Source organism: Watersipora subatra, chromosome 6 (assembly GCF_963576615.1).
Source record: "Watersipora subatra chromosome 6, tzWatSuba1.1, whole genome shotgun sequence".
Taxonomy (NCBI): Eukaryota; Metazoa; Bryozoa; class Gymnolaemata; order Cheilostomatida; family Watersiporidae; genus Watersipora; species Watersipora subatra.
In genome coordinates this window covers 22,560,888-22,586,368 of record NC_088713.1, presented here as the reverse complement: position 1 = coordinate 22,586,368, position 25,481 = coordinate 22,560,888, and the positions used below count along the sequence as shown (strand labels likewise).

Here is a 25,481-nt window from a genome sequence, read left to right as displayed (position 1 = left end):
CAATAGCGTTTGTCTGTGTTAATTTTTATCTGTATGTAAATCCAAACATATACTCTAGAATTCTATTTCTAGGGTTTAGATGAGGTTTAGGTTTATAGATACTGTTGAGAAAAATTAACTGGTACTTTTATGTAAAAAAAACTCACAAGGAGAGTTAAAAATGTGTATATCTTATTCTTAGATAGAGCAAAAAATTCTGATAGCTGGCAATTAATTTGAGTTTGTGTTATATGACAACAATCAAAGAAATGCTATTGAATTTTAATCAAAAAATAAATAATAAAATAGTTGTATTTTACCAGTTCTGTTTTTTGTGTGCGGTAGGACTTTGAACCGAGTCTCCCATAAAACAAATAAATGTTTTGAACTCTCTAAGTGGCTTCTTTTACCAAGCGAAAAAATATTTTTCCAGGTTGTAATACTGTTAATTTATTCCAAGCATTTGTGTAAGTAAGATCCATTAAATATCTCTAATTTTGACAAAAGTTGTCTTCTCCTGCTTATATGAACACTCAACTCTCAGTTTAGTAGTTGTCTTGCCTCGCTTCGTCACTAAGGTTCATTTTTCAATAGTATGAAGAGAAGTTTCCGTTTTGCCATGACTAGTTCCTAGCCTTTCTTGAACATCAATGATGACTTGTGCGCAATCTTGAATATGTTTGTTGTATCAACAGCAGATTGGCCTACTTCAAGCTTCGATATAATTGATATTTAACTGTAATAATTATAATAGTCCTTACTTGTGAACCAAATTATTTAAAAAAATTGTCCAAACAGTTTGTAGCATATAATGAGCATCTTAATAATATGATCGCAATTAGAAATGCTTCAAAAATATATTAAAATTAGTGTAGTATTTATACTCGACCTCTTGGACTGTTTGGTCTGCTCTCTCCTCATTTCATCTCATTTATTCACTTTAAGATGTTCATTTTATACAAGCTATCTTGGAATAATTTGTTGAAGAATAATCTACTTCAATTGACTTTTTGTCAGCATTGTGCAAGCTGTTTACAAATGCTGACTAAGCATACTGCAGCCCTTTTGCTGTTGCTGAGCACATTACCTCTTTTAGGGAAGACCATGGTGTCTTGAAAACAGTCATTTTACCGAGTGTATAAATTATATAAATGGCTCTATTTCTTTTGTTGTTAGTGTTTAAGATCTAGAAAAAATTTCTAGAGTATATATTTTACTCAATACTTTCTGCTTCATGAAGGTCATACCTAAAAAAATTAAACAGGGAAAAATTGGTAATACTTATTTTTCAGAGGCTTCGCTTACTTCTAGAAGCCAGCTATTTGAGAACATCCGTGACTAAATGAAATGTCATGGAAACTTAGTTAACAGGTCTGGTTATGTTTGCTTTATAGTTTATGAGGACCACCTTTACATAGCTAGTTCAAAATACTAATGTAATGTGCTTAAAATGCAAAATCTAAATTTCACCCAAAGTGGAAAGACAAAAATTATCATAAGATACAAATGCTAAAATTTAAGCTCAAGCAATGCAAATCTTATTTGTATGATGTTTGTCATGCGAATAAGATTTGCCATGCTCTAACACAGATGCTAGAGCAGCAGTCTCCTAAACCAAACTTTGCAAGTTCAAATCCCCTGCAAGGTAGTTATTTTAACATCAGTATCAGAAAATATTGCAACTGTCAAGTTTTCCAACAGTGCATCAGAGGTGCATCAATTTACAATAATGTGAGCCAACAGCTTTGCGTAACGTTTTGCTATGAACCGTGTTGTACGCAATGTCGTTGGGTATTTGCTGTCATATAATGACTTATATCAGCAAGCTAGCAACTCAATCTTGCTGGCCTAATGGGTATGGGGTTGGACTAGTGAACCACGGGTCCTAGATTGAATCTATTTTGGTATGGAATCTTTATGCCGAGATTTTAAGATCTATAGCCGGAACGACAGATATACGACATACTCTAAGAAATATATATAGATGTAAGTATTTTAGTGAGATACAGTGATCTGTGGTTTTCCTGCTCAGTACACACCTCAAATCAGTTGGTTGGTCTGATGTAAACAATGTGATGTTTCAAAGATGAATAGGTAATTAAATTTCCTTTACGCAGGCGTTGTCTCCATAGGCCATGGTAGTTTATGGTTTCCATGCCAAAATATGCTTTGTTTTTTCAGAACTGACATCTGACATGTGTCTCAAAGGTTGGTGTGTGCTTCTTTTATTCTTTAGCTTTGTGATGGGCTCTGCCTTTTTCTCCTCTACTGATCACCATGTTATACACAGAGCCGCCAGTGATGACTTAGTTAGCTGACTAATTGTTACTGAGCCTTGCTGACCTTGTGCTGTTCTTTTTGGCAGCCTTCCATTACAATATTGCATTTAAAATTGCATCCACACCAGCTGATTTGCCAACATAAGTTTTGGTGTCAATACCTGAACGATTTTATGGAAGTTATCGGTCCATTTTTTCCGTTCAAACTGAGGCGAGTTTGGACCCATGGGCAACTTTACCATTTTCTTGCAGGATCGGATAAATTAAACTAATACATTTTTAGTGAGTCAAGATTTCCATTTTGTCATAATAACATCGACATAATATCTGAAGCTGATGCTATAACCACTGGTTATAAATAATGCAATGCTGTGCATTCTCTGGGTTCTATTTAAAGCCTAATTTTACTGTAGTTTATCTATTGCTAAATTACAAAATACTTGAATATTGTTAGTTTTGATTTAGCAGGTTTGTAGCGATGCATTATTTTAAGGTCACTGCAAGGTCGTCTACATCATGTCAGAGTCTGAGTCAAACACTCTTCTTTTTTTACATCCCGAGTACATTTTCAGCTTGCTCAGCATTCTTAGAATTTGCAACACAAATTGAGCCTGTAGCCTATTTTAGATTATAGTTAGCCACTACAGAGGTTTTTAAGGCCTACCAATTAAATAACTAGCTGCTCTTTTCCAGCAATAAGCTACATAAATCTGAGAGCACAACAACTGACATTTGACATCACAACTCACTCTGTAGCATACATACTGCACTTTATAGTTTGTATCTTTTAGTTGTAATATAAAATATTTTAAAATACAAAATGTATGTTTTTTAACATCTTAAAATATAAAATACCATATGCATGCTTGTTTGAATACTATATTTATATGTTTAAAGTATCAATAGGTAGACTTGATGACAAAATTTATGAATGAAAAGTGATAAAGAAAACCTCAATAATACATTTAATGTCCAACCATTTGATTTCGAATAAATGACAAACTCTTCTCCAAGTTCAGCAAAATGAGTATTTAAATCTATGTAAAATGTAAAAGTTGGACTCGCCAAATGCAAATGTTTAACGATGATAGAAGCAAGTGTAAACATTGCTCATTATATATTAGACTATAAGCTTACAGCGACTAATGAGGGACGAGAAGGGACCTTGCTTAACCAGGAGTTGGGGCATCTTGTTTTTCACATAACTAGTTGATCTACTTATAAAACACTCAAAACAAACAGAAGCATACATGATAAATTTTTTTTTGGAAAAATGGTTTTTACATTCTGTGTTTGACTCTGAATCACCAAGCAAAAAATATATAATCATAACAAAGTTAATAGGAGGAAATTATTTTTATTGAATGTTTGAATATAATAAATTATTAAAAAACAACAACAAACCGTTCGAAGCAGAAAAAAACACACTTTATCACATACTAGTCAGTAATTTCTCTTTTGAGATGATCAAATGTCCCATTCATATGTTCTTACAGTTTTTTTCACAGGCCTTTTGTGTCCTATGAAAGAAAGAAGTACCAAAGTTATATGTCCTCAGTGTTCTGCAAGACCCATTTGTGGCATTGCTTTTTATACCTCCTTTGTATCAATAAAGCTTCATAAATCACTTTGTGAATCACTAGTGTTACACACAACAAATTTTTGTCATACATCTCATCTTCGTAGCATGTAAATGGTTTCAAACCCCGCATATTTAATTATTCGAAGCAAATCAAACCTGTGATTAAAGGGGTTATCTTTTAAACATTGTATCAACAACAAAGTACTGCTTATGATGTAAACACAAAGCTTATATTATTGCATAAATATTTGGGAGGTTGGATGGTTTCAGAGGTTGGACTCTCATCGTCTTCATTGGTAACATCCATACAGCATCTTAGGCAGCTCTGTTTTCAACGCACGTGTTTTAATAATATTATCTCTGAAGCAAAAAGTATTAATTCCGAATTGGAAAGACAAATTCCCCACACGTTTTGACATTTAAATTTGACCATACACACATTTTAAAAGTGTCAACCGCAATAAAAAAAATATGCGCCCCGCTGTAGCTAAAAGCGTGACTGTCTAATATAGAAAACGTGGAGTTGGGCAACAATTTCTTCACTCATAAACTCGTCAGCGAGGAACTGTTCGGAGTTGTGCGACCACTCCTGCGTATCATGTAAATACGTCTTTCCCGTTACTACCATCAAATTCACCACATAGAAGCTCAACAGTTTGTAGCATGTAACACTAGTGATAGCCAAGTGAACGCAACTTTCCTAATAAAGTTGTTAGCTGAATAAAAATAATATAGTAACTCATTTTTTAGAATAATTATGGAAGAATTATAATTTCATAACAAGTCTGCAACACCTACAATAATTCACAATGCTCAGTCTAAATACCTCAAAGTATAATATATATTTAGAACTACATCAGCTCTAATAAAAAGTAAACTCATATTTCCCTTGATTCTAATAATTTTGACCCAACGCATACAATCTTTCTATGGCTTGTATTGACTACACAAAGGTTTATGACTCAATTCCTCAGAGTTGAACCCTTGAGTGCATAAGGTTGTACAGTGTTCACCCTGTCTTGTGGTGTTCCCACAACCAAACAAGCAGAGCAAAGTTTGAGAGTTTTTATGATAAACGCATGTGCACACGACTTACGAAAATTATTCCTCAACAACGTCGCAAACCCTTGTTTCGAATTCTTATCAACAAATTTAACCATCGTTTTGTAGAATCGTTTAAGTATAATAACGATACAAAACATATATAAGCCTAGTTAAATATATTACCAAGTCTTTGAAAAGCGTCCACAGTATCTTAAAACTTACCCATCTGATCGGATTATACATAAATACACAGATTAATTCGGCCAAAAATCACCACAAAACGCTTAAAAAGCTTGGTTTAATAAAAGTTAAGACCAGCCTATGATACGCCAATAAAGCCGTGCGACAGATAGTAGAACTATTTAGCAGTGCGCATTTCACGAGAAAACCGTGCTGATTTCACCAGTCTATGGTGTTGTTTACTTGTAATCGAATTTATCCGAAGGTTTCTGTAGTAAATGTAGACCGTTTGAGGCGTAGACCGATTTACAGGTATGAAATTGTGGTACACAGTTTATCAGCCTATGCTTTTTGTCCAATCAATGAAGGTTTCATTAAATTATTTAAAATTTTAGCTGAAATTCTTGACAACTTATGTACAAGCTAGGGCCGAACTACGTTGCCCTTTTATGACGAGAACATTTTTTTATTTTGCTGCAGTTTGCAGAAAACTTCCAGACGCGCGAACGCTCATACTTGCTTTCTGTTCAAGATCGGTATCAAAACCATTCTACATGTACATTCAACACAACAAACTTTCAAACTGTGTATATTACACAGTAGCTTGCCATTTTACTTCTAATTTTGCATTTCAGGTATATGATAATCATATTTCCTTATTGGTGTTAAATTACATACATTACAGTAGGTTAGGCCTAATTTTTTTAACTTAACTAACTTTTCTATATTTGTCGAAATTATTATTTGTACTTTTTTGAAGTCGTGCTCCCTCAAATTTATTTTATGTCATCTCAAACAACTTTCATTTACATTATACTCTGTCAATTCCTGCTGACAACTACTCGTTCAACAAGCAACACAGCCATTTTTTTTTTCATTATCACTTATTCCATTATCAGGTCGTGGGCTGTATGACAGTGGAATTTCTAGTTATTAAGATGTTGATGACCCATCGAAAACAGAACTGACAGGTAATAGTCAAAAGCTGACTAGGGTCAGAATCAAGTGTGGCATCTATCAAGGTGACACCTTATCACCGCTGCTCTTCTGCATATATTTAAACCCTCTAAGTAATATGCTGTGGAGACCCAATATGGCTGCCAGTTTAAAGATAAACTTACACAAAATTTTAATAGATTTTAATAAAAAAATATCAGTATTTTCCTACCATTTGAGATTATTTTTGATGTTTGAAGTGACCCGACGTCAATGATGCTTCAAAATTAAAATTGACAAAACTTGCTTGCAGTTAAAATGTTCAGATACTTTTAAAGTGCCCGTATAATGTCTATAATAGCAGAGAAACCAACAAAATAGAAGCGGGTAACGCTGCAACTTGAATGCAATAGCTGATATCAACTGTCTCAACAATAGCAATTAGTGATGTCATTTGCATGCCTCTTCTGATTATTTTAACCACGATCAAAATTTTTCGATATTAATTTTGAAACATTTTTGAAGTCAGGGTTCTTCAAGAGTAAAAGATTATCGCAAATGAGAAAAAATACAGAAAGTTTACAATAAAACCTAGTAAAATTTAATGGAAGTTCACCTTTGAGAGCATCGTTGACCTAATCTACTTGACTGGACATGCATGAGCCGAATGGCAAGGAAACTTCTAATACTCAAGACATGCCTAGTTGCAGAGAGTAATTTAGGTTAAGTTAACCATTGTGTTACCAGTGGTGGCCTTTTATGACATCACAATCTGTAGTTCAAAGGTCAGGCCTTTTAGACCATGGCTGCTATCTATTGGAACGTACCTGCATAATTTGGTGATTTAGCCTGTGATTGTATGTTCACATTAAGGCTTGCTAAACTAGGACTATATAAAGAGTATTAACTATAGTTTTAGCTATTGAAACCACAAATTTTGCAACAAGATAACATAAAATATAGCACTGTATGCAAAATATAGGTCTGTATGTTTTATTGCTACAATGGACACTAACCTTTCCTTACTGCCAACCAAACTACCTGTTACCATCATCAACTGCTAGATCTCTTTATTCACAGTCGAAGCAATGCGTGATCAGATGTACTTTTTGCTACCTTCCTGGTGGTCAAAGGTGCTCCAATATCAAATTGCCGAAATCTCTATACCTGTTGTCGACAAATCAGGCACTCTTGATAACTCGGCCAATACAGCTGCCGAGTTGTTAGAATAAACTAAAACTCAAAAATCTCTGATCCTTAAAGATGTGATCACATCAGATTCTAGTAGATTATATCAGAAAGTATAGATATTCTTCCATCCTGTAAGATTTTGTTTGTTCTTTTAGGTGGTCTGAGTGCCAATTTTCAAAATTAAATTTGACAAAACTTGATCGCAGTTAAAACACTCAGAAGAGAAATCCGCGCCCAGACTTCTCTCAAGATGGCATTCATAACAGTTTTTCTGGTTTAAAAGTGATTAATATACAATATCTTCATTAGCCAATCATCAGAATTGGCTACTCATATGTTTACACAGCATTTAGAGAAAAACAATGTCACAAGTTCTACCCAATTTATGGTTAAATTATTTGAGACATAAACAACAATGTATCTGACGCTATAATCAAAGTTTTATTCTAAAAATCATGAACAAATGCAACAAGTATATGTCAATAGAAACGCATAACACTGCAAACTTACACACAGCAATAGCTGAAGTCAAAATCAAGAGGAAAATAACAGTAAAAATCCTCTCTACCCAATAGTGACAAGAAACTGTACAATGACATCACTGGTACATAGTGGAGACTTAATTGCAGAGGCAGAATTAAATATCTACTAAACTGCCTTCTTAATATATCTAAGAGAGCTCCAGTTTAATAATAGCAAACATGTGAACTGTTTATCATGTTTACTATAATAAGAGTCGTGTCTGTCCATCTGTAGCCAAGCTAAGAGCTTTATTACAAAAAAGATTGCACAGCTGGGAATCAAACTTGGAGGTTCAGACTACTACCATCTGAACCACTCGACAACATTTCAACATTTAAGAATACTTGTGCACATAATTATTACACATGACAATCTCTTACAGCTCATGAACATAAGTACATATGTACGTAATGAATCACCTTTTATCTGCTACTAAATCTCTAAGTATAGATTTAACATCCTTATGACCATCTTCTGTTAGCAATGCCTAAACCAGCTCATATAATATACAGTAATTAATGAGACAAGTAATGTAAACAAGGGAAACAAATGCAACTTTTGTTCATACTAGAAGGGTGATTACCATGAAGTATGATATTTTGGGAGTTGTCTTCAAAATCAGAAACATGCATAGAGTGATGATCACAAACTGGTACACCGGCAGTCTCGTGCACCATGAGAGGTTGTCATGTGTAATAAGTATACACACAATTATTCATAAATGCAGCTAAGGGGTCAGGTGACACAGATGACAGCAAGCTTAGTTGGGAAGCCGAATACCTGGTTTTCAATGCCATGTGAGAAATTCTTTGTACTAATGCTTTCAGCATGGCTTCAGACAGACAGAGACAACTTCTATTATAGTAAAAATGAAATTGTTTACAATATTAAACAGTTCTAGTCTCAATCACTTTACTCACTGGTATATAAATACCACACATTCACTGCTTATATTTCCCCATGATCTTAGGTTATCCCTGCACAGTCCTACCACTAGTGACAACTGACAAGTATCAACAGGTACATATATTGTAGTAATAACTGTAGGTGGGCAGGCCTCCTCACACGCGGCTTTGATCTACAAACAAAAAACACTAAAGAATTTCTGACGATGTTTGATTTAACGGGAGTTGTCAGCTCGTGTTTTAGATATAGAAAACATACATTTTCATTAGTGTTAAAAATCAGAAATGAACTTGGACAAAATTTTAATGGTTTTCATTTAAAAGCAATAGCATTGTTCTATCATTTGAATTGTTTTTGATGTTTTAAGTGATCTGACTGCCAGGATATTTCATGATTAAAATTGACAAAATTTGATCGCAGTTAAAATGTGCATGGCTCATTTTTTATGTTTATATGGCAGCCGCTAGCTTGTACTGTCTCAGTAGATGCAATCACACTCAATCTGCTCCAATTGGTTGTCTCAATCATACAATCATCTGCAAGTTGAGAAAATTCAAACTGCATTTCACCTCTTTTTGAACATTTTCAATTAGCCGAAAATAGTTTTTGGATATTTATTGACAAGTCAAGATTAAGGTTAACTTTTTTTGATAATCGGTTGGGTAAAAAAAAAACTTCTTTTGGCAGCGAATTATTGTTAGAATGAAATCTTCTTGGTCTACTTTTGAAATACTTAAATATATAAACTAGTAAATGTTACTGTTAATAATTAGTGAGTATTAGTGAAGAGCTGGTAAATTAGAATAAAGAATAAACCATTATAAAAGGAAACTAGCTGAAATTATCTCAATGGTGAATATTGTGGGCAAAATCTTACAATGTAATCAGACACTGCATGTTATTCTTTACTTCCTGTTCTTTAATAAAATAAGTAGCTAATGTTTAATATTATTTATTATTACTCCTTGTGTCTAAATGCAGTAAGTTAATAATTTAAGTTCTACGGGAGTTCTCAGCCAGCAAAGAGATAAGGACAGAGAGCAAAAGCTTTAAAAGATATGCACAAAATAAATCTATGGGCATCGACTAGCGAGGAGACAACTTCAGCTATTCTTACCCTCATTATTTTTCATTTGGTTGGGATGTGTTTTGGGAATACCATGATGTAATTAGTAGTAACTACAATAACTTTAGACTTTATCTTCGCAACATTTGATGGATTATTATTACATAACTTAGTAAATCATCTACTGATCATATCTTGTGTTGACCCAGCCCAACTGTCAAAATGTGAAAGTCAAGGTGGCCCACTGGTTGAAAAAGTTTACCAACCGTTGCGCTGAAGAATCATCTTTTTGAGACTGAGGCCACTCATTCCTGCTGGTAAAATATATCTACATGAATATGTATTTCATAATCTTTGCTATAATAGGAGCCGGGTTCACTTGTGTGTCTGTATGTCTAAAGTTATGCTGGCATGTTACAGCAAAGAAATGCTTTCAACAGGATTTGAACTCACACCCTTCAGCATGGCTGCCCAGCGCTCGATTATCTGCACTATTGACCACGTTGGAAAACTAGTTATTAATAAAATTAGCCTTAATGATCCCATATGACAACCACTTGTCACATTGTTATGATAGTTTACTGTTCTAGTACAAACAGGTTTGATGGTAAAAGTTGGTTAGTAAAAGGAGTGACCTTCTGTTGCTGGTTTTAAATTGATTTGCATAGATGTGCGCATTGTAGAAATCATAAGTCAACCCGTGGACAGTTTGTTAAAGTGGATAATGGTTTTCCAATGCATCAAAACTTTAAATAAATAAAATATATTAATAAAAAAGAGCTTAAATAACTTACTTCATTAAATTTTCAAATTAATTTTTAGAACATATTTTTATAACAAAGCTCTGAATGCAATAAAAGGACTAATATAGCTTGTGAAGACAATTACTAGAAAATAAAATCTAAAGCCTTTGTTCAGAATTTAGAACCTTAAAAAGACCTTTGAAGCTAATTTGTTATAACAAAGTGAATAAAGTCTTAGCTGTTAACTTGCTATGATAACATGAATACATAAAACACCTATATATAATATGAATATGTATTAGTATATACTAGTAAATATTTGTATTCAAGGATTTATAAGATATTCTAGAATATCTTGGAATCTAGAATGTGGTAACAGATTATGCAGTATTATGATGGAGCACAGAGAAAGAGGGTAAATTGATGCAGGTAATACAGCGTCTGCATACTAAACTGAATGTCACGGGTTCAAATCCTGTGCAGCACAATATTTTATCTTAATCTCTGACCCTGGCTTCAGACATACCCTGCACTTATTATAGTAAAGATTTTTTAATTAACTCTTTCGCTACTAAACTTAATTATTTATTTTTTGATACCGATTTAAACACAAATGTGTGGCGGAATGAGCTCTAACCTTTTTCAGCTATTTTTTCACAATTTCCGTGAGCATGTCCGATATGATAGTATATGAATTATCAATATTGTTATAGCTCAAGGTATCATTTTTATTGCTAAAAATAATCAATCTCAGTAATAGTAATGTTCAATAGAGACCCCATAGATAACATAGATACAACATAAAAAGCCCATAGATATAGAACTAGTGAAACATCTCTAACAGTAATGTGTCTGACACAACTGGGCATCGTTAAGAAGAAATTGTTATAAAGAATTAATTCTTTACCAAAAGAAACTGAAAGTAGGATGGATTGTAAACATATTTTCTATTGGCTCAACACATGTAGATAGTAGTTTCCATTTGTTTAATTACAGACACAATATGCTAATTAATTAACCAACTACTCACTAATCCGAATCAGTTTACACAGAGTCTACTAAAGCCGTACCATGTGACTCTTGGCCATATACAAAAGGTATAGCGAGCCGCACGGCGCAAGGTCTTCGCAAAGAGTTGATAGTCTTTTGCTTGATAAAGTGAAAGTTAATTTTAACCTGTAGACAATGCATATAGCCTCCTAATCTATCTCATGGAGTTGTAGCTGTTAAGTTTTAATAAAACCAGTTGTTATGACAATCAAGTAGTAACAGGGTCGATATAGATGCAGGGGTCAGTTATATAGGGTCAGTTTCACTTAAAATAATCAGTTCTCATTCCCTCCGCATCTTCCATAAATGAACTTGACATATCTCCTTCCTGACCACCTGAACTTATCAAAAACTGTTAGAGTTCTGGCGGAGATGAACTCCAACACCACTGTCGTTGCTGCTGCCCCTTCCAGTCAGCGGATCACAACGTTGTCCTTTTACCAGTGGAAGTTTACTGTAGTCATCTGGGTTAGAGCAAGCAGCCTCACAATCACGCTTGTTTCTGAAATACACAACTAATAAAATGTAAATGAAGTAAATATTGTTCATAATTGAAGCAATAAAACTTTAAAATATTTCACAGAAAAAATACATTTATGTATCTAGTCGTAATTTGATCGTGCGACCAATATTTCATGCCAGGCGCCGCGAACAATTTCTGCAGAATTTGTCGACTATCGCAGGTGACCAACAGACTACTCATGGTTATCCAAGGATGATATGCACTCCTCCGATCTAATGTGAAAAAATTAAACAACTTTTTACAGTACGTTTTGAGATATCAGTGTTCAAAGTTACAGCATTGAAATGATGAAGTAGACGTGCAAGGGCAATATACACGGTTTGATTGAATTCGTTAAGTATATTTGTGAAAACATCTCGACGACTGAAGTTGTATCAAAGTTTAAACAGAAGCCATCATTTTCAGCTATGTCTCTTTCGAGCCGCTTTAGAAATCTACGGGGTTCTTGTGATGGCTACGACTTCCTGTTATTTGTTTAGCTTTAAAGAGCTTGTGATCACATTTCTACATATTTTGTACCTATAACACAGCAAAGTAAGACATGGTGAGTCTTTTGGTACCAAACAACTGTAATGTGAATATTGTTGCAAGTCAACCTTTAAATCATGGTCTCCTGAGCCAAAGGGTGCAAGTTCAAAACCCTCTCAATGTAATACTTTTTTCTTACACAACTATTGGGAAAGTTTACAGCTATTATTACTACTATTCAATAAAAACTCATTAAAAATCACGAGCTACAATTTGCAAGGCCTCAAAGTGAAACTCTGCTCCGCATGAGCTGTAAACACGTTTCCTATTGGTTCAATGCAAGCAGATCATTGATTCATTCCAATTAAGTACAGAAATGACAGGCTATATAACTAACTACTAGCTAATCAGAAATAATTTGTATAAATTCTACTAAAGTCTGGTTCACTACAGGCTTTAGGACGGGTTTTTCCTCTCGACGATTATTCATCTACTGTGTGCAGAGTAAAGCGATGGTACGTCAAGGCACCACAAATACATCTATTGCATTTGATACAATTGATGGTGGAAAATTGCAACGTTGACTGATCTTTGGCTGTTTTACTTTTCAATATTCCAACTCATCGAGTCCCTCAGGCTAATTGAGCAAAAAAATAAACTATCAACGCCTTATTATTATTATTATTATATACTGAACTACTACTACTCTGGTAGTCAAGTCTGCCTATAACGCACAGAAAATAAAGTGCAGATAATAACCATATGTACTTTTTTCTAAAATGTAAAAAGGTGCATGCTTGGTGCAGGCGTCAGAACATCAGTCTGATGAGCCACAGGTTCTGAGTTCGAATCAAAAGTATGCAAAATTTAGTAACAAACATCTACCCTTTTATACATAGTATGGCGATACATCGCGAATCGTGTACGTGCAACATGAAGTCATCTATGTGCAATATGGAACCGTCTATGTGCAATTGAAATTGTCTATGTACAATATGGAATCGTCTCTGTGCAATATAGAATCGTCTATGTGCAATATAGAATCGTCTATGTGCAATATAGAATCGTCTATGTGCAATATGGAATCATCTGTGTACAACATGGAATCGTCTATGTGCAATATGAATATGGCTATGTGTAACATGGAACCGTCTAAGTGCAATATGGAATCGTCTATTTGCAATATGGAATCGTCTATGTGCAATATAGAATCGTCTGTGTGCAATATGGAATCGTCTATGTGCAATATGGAATCGTCTATGTGCAATATGAATATGGCTATGGGTAACATGGAACCGTCTAAGTGCAATATGGAATCGTCTATTTGCAATATGGAATCGTCTATGTGCAATATAGAATCGTCTAAGTGCAATTTGGAATCGTCTATGTGCAGTATGAATATGGCTATGTGTAACATGGAATCGTCTAAGTGCAATATGGAATCGTCTATGTGCGATAAGAAACCATCTGGGGATCTTTGGATATAGTAAAGCTCCAATACCAACTCACTATACTCTAATTCTACTCACCTTGTATTTTATAAGGAAATATTTTGTTTGTTATTAGGTATGGCATTTATGAGAAACTCTAAGATAACTTCATTATAGAGTCATTCAATCCTACAAAGCAGCTGGATACACACTATTTGTGTCTTCAGTAGGTTTAACTTTACATACATGTATGTACCATTCACTTAGTTTCATTCATGGAGTTGTCTACCCATTGAGTCAATGTGGCATACCATAGGCAACATTTCACAGAAATACTACAGCTTTCAACTGCAGGTTTACAAAACTTTAAAATTTATATTAAAATAAAATGAGATAATTTTTAGTCACTTTGAATTAGTAAAAACTCACTAAGTACATTAGGAACCTTGAATCTATTCAAAATAAATAATTTTATTTTAAACTCATTTCAAATAATTTTAATACGTGGTACCAAAAAGTCTTACGTAAATGTGAACCACAGAAATTTTTGACAGGAATGATAAGTAAAGCTTACAAGCCAAGGAGAAAGCCCGGGTAAAATACTGATTCAACCAGGGTTCATCCCGGCTTGATCGGATATGGCAGAATGCCCCTTAGCCTCAGCTGTGGAGAACCCTGGATTCAACATAAACCAAAGAAATAGTTTTAACATAGAAAAGTAGTGAGAGCACGACTAGAAAAGTACATCAACTTATTTTATATACAAAACAAGAGACCAATAGGAGAACAACTCCAATTTTTTGTAATCTGAGTTATTAGCTTTGACCTTGCTCTGTCATGGCAGTTACAGTAACTGATTTGGTGTTAATCATTGCTTATACTGAGCAGGATAGGTCAAGCTTATGCAGTGCTATAGACAACTTTACATCAAAGGTCAAGTTATTTTAACACGATTAATATTTCAGTAGGTTGACCTTAGTCTGTCTTTGAAACACGGAAACTATAAACAGCTACAAAAACCTAAATAGATCATCACTATGTTTATCATTTTTATTCTAGAACAATCTAAAACCACTGATGTAGCCTTAGAACTTAATCAAAGTCATCGTGATTGCCACAACATCTACCATATACATGTATGAAACGTTCACACCTTCCACGGAAAAATCCTGTGCATGGCCCATATTCCAACAGTAAACTACAGTCATACTTCAACTTACGAGCTTAATGCGTTCCGAGACTGAGCCCGTATGTCAATTTACTCGCATGTTGGTGCAATTCATTTATATATAGAACAATTAAATATATATTGATTGGTTTCCATACTCTAAAAAAAGCAAATAAAACACTCAAAACAAGATATTGTAACAGAAAGAACATGTTGGTTATTGTTCTTACGTACTACATGCTTTCAAAAAGCAACAAATAAAAAATACTGCAAGGAAATGTGATTAATTAAAATGTAAAATTAAATACATACAATAGTGTTAACACTCGCATTTTCCAGGGAGGGAAATATAAGTTATCCTTCGTTACAACAGTTGTCCTTGATAAATTTGGATTTTATCAAAGTGTTAAAAGACAAACTTAGAAGCAAACCTAAAAGCAAACTTTCATTTTCAACTAAACGTAATTAAAATTTCTTCGGCGTTCGTAGTTTGAAATTTCTCGCTGGTTAGCGAGAAATTTTTCCTTTTTTTTCGCTTTCACGACTAGCCGGCCGTTTTAAGATAAACCTATCTAAGGACGTTTGCCTTTATCGCCCTTGCAACATGTTGCGATTAGGACGAACACAGGTGTCGACACAAATGGTTAACGCACGACCACTAGCCAACTTGTCCGAATGTCTATTAAACAGTTTGGATAGATAGCGCCAGCCTTTTCACATAGCATCGTTTCAGTTACGCTGTCACCGGCCAATTGTTTGTCCAATGCCATCAGCGGTCGTGAAGATCGCTGCACCGTTTAGAAACTATGGTTAGTCCTTTTGCGAACTAAATGCCCTGAATATTATCCTTCTGTTTGATAATTATGAATGTATTTCTGTCATATTGCCGAGCTAGCTGAATCACGCATACACATTTCACATATTTTTCAATATTTTTCCGTTTAATATCGACTGTTATCATTTGCTTTTTCTTTGTATTATCTTTCATTTTACTGGCAAACTTTCGGTCTACGCACAGTACTTTTAATTCACATAATTCTGCACAGAAAATCGTGCACAAAAAATACGGTACAACAGTATAACCTGAGTAGTTGAAATATACAGAGTGATGCTGTTCTCATAAAACACCTCCGGCATACTTGGCAACTGACTCAAGTGCTCGTATCTCAAACATGGCTCGTATGTTAGTGCTAAAACTTGCTTGAAAGCTGGCTCGAATCTCAAGTTTCTCGTACGTTGGAGCACTCGTAAGTTGAAGTATTACTGTATACACATAAGATGAAAAGTAAAGCCTTATTTTCTATTACACATGTTTCCTAGAAGTATGTAAGTACACCAAAACTAGAGAAATTTATCAAAGATTGTTAGAGTTTCCCTTGCAACAACTGTAGATGAGCTCAACACAGTTGTCAGTGCTACTGCCCCAGTTCAGCTGAGCACTACAAGGTAATTTTACCAGTGGAGGTTCACAATAGTCCTCTGGGTTGGAGCAAGCAGCCCCTCAATCTACCTTTATAGTTTTCCTCCTATTGCACATAGACAGCCAGATTTTCCTACGAAATTTAGCAAAATCTAAAATAAGTGCAAAGAGCTCTCATACAAAATTGTTGAATGTATTTAATATTATTTTCTATTTGTTTCATACGAGCTGTTAATAAATACAGTCTTTTATATGTATCATATCTTGTGCTGACCGATCCACCTGTCAAATGTTAAAAGTCAAGGTTGCCGCCGGCCTGAAAAGTGGGATCATCAGTGCCTTAGACTCTCCTATTTTTGAGACGAGACCACTCATTCCTGTTGATAAATTATATCTACATGAATGTCTGTATTCATAATCTTTATATTATACCAAGAGTCATGTTCATTTGTGCATCTGTATGTCTGAAGTCGTGCTAAAATGTTACAGAAAAGAAATGCTTTCTACAGGATTTGAACACACAACTTTCAGCTTGACTGCCCAGCACCCTATTGTTCCCAGCATGCACTAATCGACTGCCTTAGCATAACTAGTTATTAATAAAATTAGCCTTGATGACCTCATATGACAGCCACTAGTCACATTGTTATGATAGTTTACTGTTCCAGTACCAAAAGGTCCGATGGTAAAAGTTGGTTAGTAAAATGAGTTGCCTTCTGTGGCAAGTTCTAAATTGATTTGCATAGATGTGAAGTAAATACCCTGTAGAAGTCATGTTAAACAGTCAAACCTGTAAAAACAGTCGAACCGCGCCCACAACTGTATCGACTAATATAGTCGTACAGGTGAGGGATATACTGGTTACACAGTCAAACCTCAAGCAGTTTGTTAAATTAGAGATTGCCTTTTTATTAAGTTTAAACTTTAGATAAATATGTTAATAATGAAAAACTTATATATAAAACTAATAACTTAGTGACTTAATAACAACTTAATAACGACTTAACAACTTAATAACTAATACTTATATGTAAAACAAACAACTTAGTACTTGATACATTTTTTAAAACAACTTGTGCAGCAAATTTCTGATAACAAAACTCTGATTGGAAACTAATTTGCAATAAAAAATGAACAAAAACCTCAGATGCTATAATAACTGCTATGATAGAAATACTCTGTGAGTGAGAGAATACTTTTATTAGACTAAATAATGGGTGGTTACTACAAAGTGCAGATTGCAACATGGCGGTAGTTATTTAAAAACATACTGAGAACATGTAAGAACTTACATCATCATGTGTCATCAGTTTGTCAAGTGAAAGGAATGACAACTCTAAAATTTTAATAAGAAATGTCTAAGCATTATTTGTTCTGGAGGTTTTGTGTTGCCTGCTAGTCGTCAAACTCGATTCTCAAGGCTGATTACCAACGGTTACCATATGGAGCAAGTTGTCCTGCCTGTAAGAACAGATACTCCAAACTAAGTCAAGTGTCAAATTAACTTAAAGCACATCAGTTATATCAGTACACTGTTTCAGCTCATTCAGGTTCTTCAATATCTTGGCTTTCACATGAGCCAATGCTTGAGATGGTAATACAGACATTGGTTGGTGTTTATAGGATTTCCCCAGAGCTCTACTGCAGAAATGCTATATGTTAAAGGTCGTAAATCATTACGTCACAATTTTCATATTCGGTGTTGTGTGCTCCTACCACTATTTATCAACTACCATAATGACGCTAGAGGCAGGCGAAGGTAGGACAACTCAAGAGAACCGATGAAGATGACAAAGGGATCAGTGTCATCAGCTCTCCATGTACAGATTATTTCTTTAATAAATAGCTCAAATTCTAAGCACCATATTATGTTTTTTGAATGATATTATGCACTAGCCATATATTTTTATTGTGATGTTGAGGGACACAACTGAGGCTAATTAATTTCAAGCATTGTTGGATCTCGCTAGAATGCGAATTACATATAGTCCTGGAGCCACGCCACTGCAGGTTGACAGTTTATCAATGAGAGTATATTTATTGAAGCATGATCATATTTAGAAAGCAACATGGAAAGCGATACGAAATTTTCAGATAATAATACTACAACAGCAACTACTTTCACAAGAGCCCACATCTGAAGTTGACAAAAGGTGGGTAGAAATTCCTGTCATATACAAAGCAATCCTATCAATAGCTTCATAACTTGAATATTATCCTTAGTTTTGCCATCCTCTCTCCAAAGACAAGAAATAATATAAACTAATGCTAACAAGAGCACAAACAGCGTGCTGAAAGGATGCCTACTTGACAGGTTGTACATGTGATGGTTTGGTAAGCGTGTAGCACACAGTTGTTTAGTAGTGTTACTGTTTTCAAGGGTCAAACTCCAGCACCAACAAAGAAGAAGACGACTACCAAGAATAAGACTGACACCAACAAGGAGGCTTCAAACCAGACAACTGCTAAGCGGAAAAGGAATTGTTTTAGTTTCCTGTTGCGTTTTATTTATGTTTTTAAAGTTTGAAGATAAAACAGCTATGTGATGAGTTTATTTATAAGGCAATCAGTATATGCCCAACAGTATCAATCTATTCATGATATTCACTATAAAGTAACTTATTATCAGTGTTAGGAAATTTTAAATGTACATAGTGATATATGCAAGCTGGAAGCGGATGCTTCTCATTTCTTAGAAGTCCAGGATAAAGCCAGAACACCAGGTTTTGATAGCCAAAGAACCTCTGTCTTTCTCCTTGTTCTACTGGTTCACCAGTAAGAAAATATTTGTCATCTAGAAATAAAATTTAATTAGTAATAAATGTGCTTATAAACTGGTAATATAATCACTGCTATTATATCAAATCACAGGAGACGAGAGGCAACAAGTATGATAACTACTTACCATGATATACCAGGTACTGGTTCCTAGACATTTCTAGAGGTGCCTCATGTAGTAATTGTTCCATCCCAAGATTCATTGTTATGCATCTAAAGTGAGAAAACAACAAAACATGTCAATCCCGCATACAAGAGTCACAGTACTGCCAGGGTATAGCCAAGAGCAAGCATTATGTTCCAATACTAGTGATAACCATTGAATTGACACTAACCTGTCTCCAGTCAAAATCTTTTCTGATCCTGCAGCATGTTCTTGACAGCATACATTCTGGGCTCCAGTAGACATCAAAGCACAATGTCTACAGTGGCACCATCTTCTTACATCTTGATATTCCTCAATCACCTAAGATCAATAAATGATGGTTAGTAATTTTATTGATTAGAGGGTGAACAGCTATGAGTGGCCAACAACCAGGTATGTTGTTGGTAGTCATTTCTGTTTCTGTTCTATTTTGCTGTAGAAGTCAATTGAATTAAATCAATCATTGGGGTTGTTGACTCGCTGTACTCTGGGGTTGTTCAAAATAGAGAAGCCAACTGTAAATAACTTGATTTGCCTATAAGCTAGTATATATCATACACAAAGTGATTAATTTCACTGTCCAATACATCTGTATTCTATTTACCATACAATTTATTCAAATATTTAATAATATAATATAAATATTTCAACTTTAATAATTATATTTAGTTACTAATTAGTTATTATTCAAGTGAACTTACTCATTATCTCTCTTCAGCCACATCTTGCATCACAAGCAGCTCGGGGTCGATTTCCTCTACATTTCTGTATGGAACAAACAATGCCATCATATAAAATGATGTGATAATAATTACTACGTTTAAAATGAACAAAAGGATGAAAAAAGCAAACTCTAACAATCACCCAAAATCTATTAACTCAGAACATGTGTTTGTATTGGTCGGGCATTAGCACGATCCCCGGGCATTGTTGATTATCTAAAATGCTAGTTTATTATTAGCGCTCTCTGGGTTTAAGAGCACTGATGGTCACAAAAAAGCACAGTCTCAATGGCAGCGAAAGGGATAAATGATAATGATGACGTCAAAATTTGAGAACCTGAACCAAGTGTTTTTTTTGCAGGACATATTTTTGACACCCTGTTTTTCATAGTTCTATTATTCTTTGTGTATTGAAAACAGGCTCATTCGAAGCCCAAGACATGGATGTATTGAAATATATAATAACAAAATTATGTAATTTATGTGCTTTAAAAGTAGTTTGCAGCAGACCTTTGTCCACTGTAGACCACCGGTTCTGTTGATGATTGAACAGAGCACAAAGTAGCAGTTTTTATTTATAACATTTCTAACTGTGCAGTTACTAAACAGACATAGTGTTGTAGCAGAGAAACATGCTATTTGCTATAATTGATTTTTGTTACACACAACTTTTTATCAAATGTTCCAAGCTTGCAAAAGATGGAAACGGCAAATGCGGACGATGTAAGAGAAATCACCGTGCAAGCTATTCCATTTTAAACATTTTCCATATTTCAGGCATTCCTATTTGAAAGGTTGCTGCCAAATGAGACATGAAACTGCTATGACCCTCTGGTGTAGAATTCTTTATCTTTTTAACAAAGCACTGATGTTAATCTGCATGTCCATTGTAACACTCATCGCAAGGTAGCTCCAAATGCGCACAAATTCAAATTCGTGTCATCATGACACAGATACACAGGCAAGGAATACACAGGCAAGGATACACAGGCAAGGAAGAATGCTGGATGATTGATGGATCATTGCACTGCTACTGCATGGGTCATAAATGTAGCACAGGGACCCTGGCAGTGGCTGACTTTACCCTGCTAACCCTGACAAGCTCAGCTGCACTCTTGTGTCTCAGAGTCACAAAAGGGAGTCTGAACCAACGGCACCTTTTATATTCAAATTTACATAAACTGATCATGACAGCTGCATTCTAGTTTATACTGAAAAACAACAAAGCAAAAAGTATATACTTTTACCACATATTAAAAAGGTTTCTATTATATGTATGACAGAATTTCCACGATCTCGATCAGATTATTTTTATACAATGTATTTATTGTTTAAAGGATTCCATTGTTTCATGTCAAATAAGAAAGTATCTCATGTTTGAGTAATCAATTCCTCGAAGATCGGATATGATGATGGCTTAGCCTACCGCAAGTAAAGGCTGCGCATGTTTATAAAAGTATTGTTGTACAAATATTGCCTCTGTGATCTTGACTGGAAATGTCTGAGTCTAGTGTCAAGGAAACCTTAATGACTGGAGACATGCCCATGGCAGAGAGTAAATTGAGGTTTGATGATATTCCTGTCGCTGTCAGTGGCCTTTTTGGGAGTTGAACCCTAACCTGTGTTTGGAGGCCAGGAGTTTTAAACCATCAGGCTGCCTCCGGAACTATACTATAGCAAAAAGAGTTTGAACAGATTTAATTTACAAAATCAGTATTTAAAATGTTTCATAAGCAGTTCCATTTTATGCTAGTGGTTTCCGTTTATCTGTTACAGTGGAAAGCATCCCACCCTAACCTCACCCGTACAGTGCATTTCGGGAATGTTTTTCCTGCGGCCTTTGGCGAAATTTGAACAGCGCTAAACTATTAGCGGCGCATAGGTTCCCAATTCACCACTAATAGCCTGCGGTGCTATCGCCGGTGCTTAGCGACGTATATGGGAACCAGGCTATAGTTGGAGAGACAATCTTAGGCGAAACCAATTGAACCTCAAACTGTTGTTTGAGAGACCTCTGATCTGTGTATCTTGTGTTTACATCTTGCGTACCCCTCACAACTTTAAGAACACTCCGGAAGTTGCAGCCTTGATTGAAGTTCATAAAGATACGTAAAAGCCGAGCCAGTTAGGGTCCGTGTACATGCGCATGTGTGGTGATGCATTAATACATCGTAGAAATATTTTATTGTTTTTTAAAGTACAACAGTCAACACATGCCTTATGACAAAGGCGTAGGGTGTCTGCTGCAACATTGGATTGACGCATAAACCATTGCTAGAGTAATTAAAATGCCTGTCGCACATCAAGAATATACGGCAAGTGGAGGACAACTCCAAGTATATGGATATGCTACCCCATTCCAAAATAAAGAGTGTTTGAAACAGTCAATCATGTATAATAAACATAGCGACTTGAATGTAGCCTTATAAAATCGCCAGGACAGATCAGCAGCAGGACGCCGCTGCCAGTGACAGCAAGTCTAGTAAAGTAGTTCCAGTTATAGAAAATTTAACTCTAAAGATAGCATCTCATGAGGTCTACTGTGGAATGGAACCGTAAATCCCCCAAGATCTATCTTTTCAAGGCAGTACTTTCAACCGTCTTCCTAACGGAGATAAAAACCCCAGGCAAACAGAGGAAAGACAACTTACAGCATCCTTTGAAGATTTCCCACTCACCTTCATTTCTCTCAGTCTTTTCTCCTGCTTTTCATAATCCTTTATCTGTTCCTTCCGCTTCTGTTTGAACATCTTTTTGAATGACGCTACACAACCAAATACATCCTAATAATAATGCTAAATGACCAAATATGTCCTAATAATAATGCTAAACAACCACCCATATCCTAATAATAATGTTAAACAACCAAATATATCATAATAATTATGCTAAACAACCACATATATACTAATAATAAAGCAAAACAACCAAATATATCATAATAATGATGCTAAACAACGAAATACAGTCAAACATGGATAACTCGAACTTCACGGGACCGAGCAAAAGTGTTCAAATTATCAGAGCGTTCAAGTTATCAGAGCAGTGTCACAAGTCAATGTATTTACTTATTTATTAGTAGATACATGTACATAAGCAAACTATAATATAAATCAAAAGCACAAATGGCTTGTTTCAAATTAAATGCTTTTAATGTAAAGTTTAAAACGTTTTTATCAAAAAGTATAGAGATTTTTCTATCACTTGAGATTGGTTTGTTGTTTGAGGTGATGTTATATCCAGGACGTTTTTTTAGATTGACATTGGCAAAACTTGATCGTTGTTGAAATGCTCAAAAGAAAAGACATCTTTTTTTTTGAGCGTTTTACCCACGATCAATTTTGCCGATTTTTCTTGAAGTTTATGCAACTTCAAGAAAAAGTTACCAAAGAAAAATTCCTTACTTTATCTGGGATTCGTAAAGAGCAACACTCCGAGGCAGTTCAATTAAAAGTTTTACGAGGTTTAACGGTACATTGTATATCAGTCACGCTTTTTGAATGGATACTTATTGAATGTACACACGTATTCTGTGTTTAGGTCAAACGATGAATAGTTTTTTAGCTAAGACAACGTATACGTTTAATAAAAACAGTTTTAAGATGTTTTAAACATTCAACATTCCGACGTTGATTCAACACGGAATCAACGTCGGAAAACTATTCGTCACGGGCTAGCCGGGTCACGCACTCAAGGATTTTCGCCACGCACATACAAAACAACATGCTGTTTTTGTTTTGTATGTGCGTGGTGAAAATCCTTGCGCGCGTGACCCGGCAAGCCCGTGCTATTAATCGTATAGCAGTATAAATCAGATTTGACCAAACCTTTAGAAAAGTCGTTGACAAAATTATTTTGCCGATGGTGGTAATAACAACGCTTATGAATTACGAAAAGATGAAGTTTACCTCTATGGCTTTGAATAAAGCGATTTTCTAAAGCGATAACAACCGTTTCGGTGGCCGTTGGGCAAAAAAACAGTTCGAATTAACAATGTTCAGTTCGAGTTATCTATAGCAATTTATCATTACGTAGGAACGAACCAAAGAAACCGTTCGAATTAACCATGTGTTCGAGCTATCCGTGGACGAGTTATCCATGTTTGACTGTATGTCCTAAAAATAATGCTAAAAAACCAAATATACACTAAAATAATGCTAAACAACCACATATATCCTAATAATAATGCTTAACAACCACATTTATCCTAATAATAATGCTACACAACAACATATATCCTAAAATTAGTGCTACACAACCGCACATGTCCTAATAATAATGCTAAACAACCACATATATCTTAATAATAACGCTTAACCAACAAGTACATCATAATAATAATGCTAAACAACCAAATATATCCTAATAATAATGCTAAACAACCAAATATATGCTAATAATAATACTACACAACTACATATATCCTAATAAAAATGTTAAACAGCCACGTATATCCTAATAATAAGTGCTACACAACCAAATATATCCTAATAATAATGCTACACAACCACATATATCCTAATAACAATGCTACACAACCACATATATCCTAATAATAATGCTGCACAACCAAATATATTCTAATAATAATAATGCTACACAACCACATATATATCCTAATAATATTGCTACACAACCACCTATATCCTAACAATAATGCTAAACAACCAAATATATCATAATAATAATACTACACAACCCCATATATCCTAATAATAATGTTAAACAGCCACATATATCCTAATAAAAGTGCTACACAACCACATATGTATCCTAATAATAATGCTACACAACCACATATATCGTAATAATAATGCTAAACAACCACATATATCCTAATAATAGTGCTAAACAACCACACATGTCCTAATAATAATGCTAAACAACCACGTATATCCTAATAATAAAGCTTAACCAACAAATACATCATAATAATAATGCTACACAACCAAATACATGTATATCGTAATATTAATGCTACACAACCACATTAATCCTAATAATAATGCTAAACAACCAAAAATAACCTAATAATAATGCTAAACAAACAAATATATCCTGAAAAATAGTGCTAAACAACCAAATATATCCTAATAATAATACTACACAACCACATATATCCTAATAATAATGTTAAACAGCCACATATATCCTATTAATAAGTGCTACACAACCAAATATATCCTAATAATAATGATAAACAACCACATTTAACCCAATAATAATGCTACACAACCACATATATCCTAATAATAGCGCTACACAACCACACATGTCCTAATAATAATGCTAAACAACCACGTATATCCTAATAATAAAGCTTAACCAACAAATACATCATAATAATAA

The 25,481-nt window shown here is 34.6% G+C and overlaps 2 pseudogenes; one reads left to right on the top strand and one right to left on the bottom strand.

Annotated features, from left to right (window-relative positions):
* The window catches only part of LOC137398130 (ATP-binding cassette sub-family F member 1-like), a 743,032-nt pseudogene that overhangs the window by 658,073 nt on the left and 59,478 nt on the right, over positions 1-25,481 (top strand).
* LOC137398761 (ATP-binding cassette sub-family F member 1-like) overlaps positions 20,115-25,481 on the bottom strand; it is a 50,387-nt pseudogene continuing 45,020 nt past the window's right edge.